A 5,746-nucleotide genomic window follows, 5' to 3' on the forward strand; every position below is an offset into this window, starting at 1 on the left:
CAACTGTACCAATTACTTTAGCACTACGTCTTCATGCCACGAGTGGCCTACCGGGACCATCCGACCGTCGTGTCATCATCAGTGGAGGATGCGGATAGGAGGGTCGCCGGGTCAGCACATTGCTATCCCAGTCGTTCTGATGGTATTCTTGACAGAAGCCGCTACTATGCGGTCGAGTAGCTCCTAAATTGGCATCACGAGGCTGAGTGCACCCCGAAAAATGGCAACAGCGCTTGGCGGCCCGGATGGTCACCCATCCAAGTGCCGACCACGCCCGACAGCGCTTAACGTCGGTGATCTCACGGGAACCGGTGTATCCACTGCGGCAAGGCCGTTGCCTTGTACCAATTAATCCCAGGCCGAATATTTACTTGCATAAGATCTAGAGCTGGACCTACGTTTCATTGACTTGCCCTTTTTGTGAAGTTTTTTCTCTTGAATAATTCATCCAGTTTTTTCTGAAATTGTAATCTTCTTTGCACATGTGTTGCACATCAATTTCCATCCGACTAGGATGATTCTTTCATGGTGCGTCGTTTTTTCTGTCTTAGAGTGTAAATTGCTCTATGTACATCCTAACGAGTTAGCGATAGTACAGCAACAATAGTAGTTTTGCAGTTTCGGCAGGTGCAGTTCAGTATTACTTGTGCAGCATCGTTTTCGTCGAAAGTTCGGCGAAGCAACCCATACAACTAAAACCATTCGTCGATGTTACCGGTACTGAACCATTGGTCTCCAAAATCGGCTTCCTTTTTTTTTTTTTTTGCACAGAGAGAATTCTTGTGAAAGACTTTCTATGAGCCTCCACTACCAACAAGTTTGGTTGGCCTGTATCATCATACAACAACATCAGTAAATGTACATTATGATATTCCTCGAAAAATGTGAGAAGACTCTGCCTGTTGTCTGCCAGTCTATTGTAGGTCCGCAGAAGGGTCCACAGAACGTTTTCGAAAACTAAATGAAAACTAACCGTAAAATATGTCCCAAGGTTATAGATGCATGCTTGTTAAACATATTCCTTTGTAAAATAGGATGACCGTTTTCAAAACAATAAATTTAAAACTCGCCCCAGATTTGTGCCTTCCAAAGGTAGACGATACACGCTTCTGACATCGGGTGTATATTTTTTTAGTACGCTATACAGAAAAGGAACTTTGATTTAATACCACCGGTATCCAGAATAGAATACAATAAGTGTTTGCGGGACGTACACCAGTAGCATAGAGTGTTTAAGTGATAGTTCATAAACCAGCAAAACTTTTGTTAGAAGAAAACATTACTCCTTCTAAAATAGGAGTATATTAGGATACCCTCATGACCGTTACACTCATTTGCAAGGGCACCTTCATCGCCATATAACTTCCAGGGCTTGTGTTTGCTGTTATCCGAAATTATAAGAGCGTCAAAACAACATAAATCAACAGAGAAAAAATTACGCTTGATTCCTGTTCTATGTAAGTGGAAGTGATGTGAAGCAGAGTATTTAACATCTTATTTGTCACCTGGAATTTCAGAAAACAGGCAATATTTCGAAATACATACGGTTAGCAGTATAGCATAGTCCATGATAAATGACTGAAAGCACCCAGTCCACTCTTACTTTCAATCCGCCAATTTTACTAACCGAATCTTGATATAAGTTCGTGCGAGGGTAATGTTGATTGTGAGTAATAAGAGATTAAGGCAAAGAAAAAACATGAAATTCCTTATCACGATAATTCACTCACTTTTACAAGAGGTTGTAGAAATTAAGCATTTACCTCCTTATAAGGCACACAGTATGCTTTTGACGGCTTTTGTTGAGAACGTCTGGTGGCAGCTGTGTGGGATGTGCTGAGCCATCTGCCGGCAGAGGTCGACCTATCGATAGTTTGCTGAAGGCGGCGCTCGGCCCTTTGTGCTGGCTGGATTCCACATGCTGTTTACCGGCTCCCCGACAAAGGAAGCAGCGCCATCGCGCTACGGCGTGAAGGGAGACCTCTGATAGCGAATTCCTGTCACCTGAACGCCCAGCGTAAAGACAGCGCGGACGACGCGCGCCGCACAGGGAATTTTAAGTAACGCCAATCCCATCATTCCGTGCGCTCGAACCGTTGACTCATCTGACGCAACAACAAATGGAATCAAAGCTTTCTTTAAATTTGCGATTTAACTTTATGAACATTACAGCCATATAGGACTGAATGCAAGCTGGAAGTTTTTCCCCGAAATCCGACCACGAAAACTTGGAGCTCTGCAAGGGTTGCCAGATTTGAGTGATGGAACATAGAAACACATTATTAAAATAACTATAATTACTGCACATTTTCTTCATAATAATCTAAACGCAACGAAAAGGAGTACTATTCAATTGAGCGCACAATTTTCAACGTTTTTTTTTTTTCATTAGACAATACTGTCTTATAAAAATCATTGCAACTTTCATCATAATTAAAATAAGTGCACAGTTCATTTTTACATCTGCCGAGCCGGAACTACGTAGGCCTCGCTGATTTCTCTGTTAATAGGCTGCACACAACACAGTTCTGCTTCTGAGGTCACATCCGTCTCTCAGTCTCAACTGCCATTATACGCGTGCCCTAGAATGGAAAAAGTAATCTGCATCGAAAAATTTGACACTGAAAGATTTTTTCCATCATTTTCCGTCATGTTCAAAATCGGAACATTTGGCGTACAGTTAAAGGTTAGCGCCGTACGTGGAACAAAAGGGTAAAATTCCGTATTGTTCTGGCTAAATCCATACGTCTTGCAACCCTAGACCCGGCTTACCTGCATGAGCATAAAAATACCATTAATTTTACGCGTCATAGGAAAGTCAACGCAGCGCTCGCTACTGGAAATAAGTATATTGTGGACGAATCTAATTTCTGGCGTTGGATGTGACTGGGAATCTGTTCTAAAATGCCTATAAAGGACCAATAGTTGGGGAATATTACTAACTAGAAACTATGGCTTTTTGCTTCTTATGAGTTGAAATTAGTGGTGAGATGCCTATCATTTTACATAGAAACCAGTCACAGTCCTTCGAAACTTCGACGTCCTTAAATATACCACAGACAGAATTCCCTGGAAGTATCAGTTGATACCGCATTTTTACGCTACAAGCCTTAGATGATTATATATATATACTGCGCATAACGAGTGGAATTCATCTGCAGATGCCTTACCAAAAAACATTAATTTTCCTTTATTGTAGTGTTTCCAGCAGAGCTTTTTATACATTGGTGAGTTCCGCGGTGTGTTGATGCCCCCAAAAATATCTGAAAAGATGAAATACTTTGTTTTGTTACACATGTAACTTTTTATATTTTTAAATTACACAGCACCTTTTCGAGGTCAGATCATTGGCTTACAGGTTGCAGCTGTTTGAGGGTGGCTGGTTGTGTACAAATACCACGAATTTAATGATAACGATGGTTACATACTGTATTTGTCTCCACATACAAGGCTTGTCCAGAAAGTAAGTTCCGATCAGTCGCGAAATGGAAACTACATTGAAAATCAGAAATGTTTTATTGGCAACAGTTGGCTCCACCTTCCAGCTACTTCTCTAGATAGTCGCCACTCCATGTAGGAAATCTGTTGCACTGTTATACCAACTTTCCAATACCCTCGTCACAGAAGACAGCCGCCTTCCCACAAACTCTCCACGCTCATCTATAGCTCGTTGTCAGTGCGAAAATGTTGTCGTCATAGCCAGTAGTTTATGTTAGCAGAGATGAAACAAAGAAAGAGCCAATTACCGGCTGTAGTGCGGGTAATCAAACACTTCCCATGGAAAACGCTGCAGGAGCATTTTCATTGCCCCTGCATCTTGCGACCGAGAATTGTCAAAAAAGTAGGAACCGTATGGCAGTTCTATAATGTGGGCTCCGTAACATCAGGCGAAATATCTCACTAGGACTTCACACTCAGCGGAAGACACTATTTTCTATGCATCTTTATGTGCTCGTCATTCATTCAGAACTGAAAAGAGCGAAGTGGTGCAACCGACAGGGATACTAGAGACACTGTCGAACATATGTGTGGAAAGATGTATTAGATTTTTACAGCGGTTTTCATTTCTTGACCGATCGGAACTTACTTTCCGAATATCCCTCGTATGTTCAGAGTTTATGAAATATTTATTGCATGGTTTGCCTGTGTTCTGTTCATGACAGAAACTTTATAACATCGTTTTACAGTCTCTCAGTAGCGGTAACAGTTTTCCACTGATGGAGGATGAAGAAAGAATTGGACACTTGCTTTAGAAAAAAGAAGAATTTGAAGGCAAACGACAAAATACATGTAGCAAACATTTATCGCATGTACAATTCCTCATTTCGGACTTTTGTTACTGGGGAATACTGAAAACACATGGAGTGTCGGAAATTATTTTCTTTTCCCGCGCATTTAGAAGAGAAAGAGCAAGCCACCATTTTAGAGAAACACCCAATAAACGGGTTCTGTATTGTAAAATGAAGTTGTAAGGTGATATATTCGGTTTTTCTTATTCTATGATTGAGGACAACTGTGTAAGTTGAAATGACATGTTTAATGTCTCAATATTAGCATAGAAATACACACTTTTACAAAGTTTACGATGTGACAATGTCAAAACAGATGTCAGGATAACGCATCTCATCAAAATCAAAAGTTAAATATTCCTAAACACAACAATATTAAACATTAACTCCCAGAAAGTTAAATTATCCTAAACATGACAATATTAAAGTATAACTAGATGTTCCTTTACAAAATTATTCTTACGATTTAGTTATGATGTTGGTCAATACAACGATATACGATTCGATCCGATTCCGATTTCTAGGATGACAAAGTCTACGGTGGATGGTTAGTTATGTGACAAATTGAGCAAAAGATTACGCGAGCTCACTCAAGTTTACAGTGGACGCAAGATGGTGAACCAACAAGTTTACGCCTCTGCACACGGTATTTACCTTAAGCTGCTATGAGCTGTCGTCTGCTACGCCGCTCTCTCCTCTGAAATTCCTATAAAAATTTTTACAGCATAAACTCTCCCTACGTTTCTCGTTACGCAAGAAAACCTGTACTCATCCCTAGTCTTACAATATGGCTATATAAACACGCATGGCCGGAGCAGCGTGCATATTATAATGCCCTCTCAGTTCTCGCAAGAACAATTAACTAACTGGATGGCTCGTTTCTCCACAGTTGGAGCTAAACGATGGTACAGCTGATTTCTAGGTGGATGTCAGCCGCTGTGAGCGCAGTGGTCACACAAATTACTCCTATGCGCTCCGCTCTGCACTAGACGCCAGTTCAGAGAAGATTGCCCCCTCCCCCCCCCCCCCTAAAAAATTTCTGTCTTGTCTTTCTCATAGCTGAACTGTCTCCCCACCTGGGTTCTTTCGTTCTTCACGTCACAGCTGTTTTCGACGAATAGGAGCGTTCCTTTTATTTTGTGGAAACACTCGCTACCAATCTCAAGGGCCCTACCGTTAAACTGCGTCGAAACGTCGGCTCTTTACGCCTAGAATTATCGCACAATCAGCGTAACAGCTCATGCATCGAAGCTGCTTACAAGAATAATATACAGGAGAATGGAAAAGAAAATTGAGAATGCGCTAGGTGACGATCAGTTTGGCTTTAGGAAAAGTAAAGGGACGAGAGAGGCAATTCTGACGTTACGGCTAATAATGGAAGCAAGGCTAAAGAAAAATCAAGACACTTTCATATGATTTGTCGACCTGGAAAAAGCGTTCGACAATATAAAATGGTG

At 41.2% G+C, this 5,746-nt stretch overlaps 1 pseudogene; it reads right to left on the bottom strand.

Annotated features, from left to right (window-relative positions):
- Window positions 1-221: 221 nt before the first annotated feature.
- Window positions 222-339, bottom strand: LOC126195939 (5S ribosomal RNA; annotated as a pseudogene).
- Between the last annotated feature and the right edge of the window lie 5,407 nt (window positions 340-5,746).

This window comes from Schistocerca nitens, chromosome 7 (assembly GCF_023898315.1).
Source record: "Schistocerca nitens isolate TAMUIC-IGC-003100 chromosome 7, iqSchNite1.1, whole genome shotgun sequence".
Classification (NCBI taxonomy): Eukaryota; Metazoa; Arthropoda; class Insecta; order Orthoptera; family Acrididae; genus Schistocerca; species Schistocerca nitens.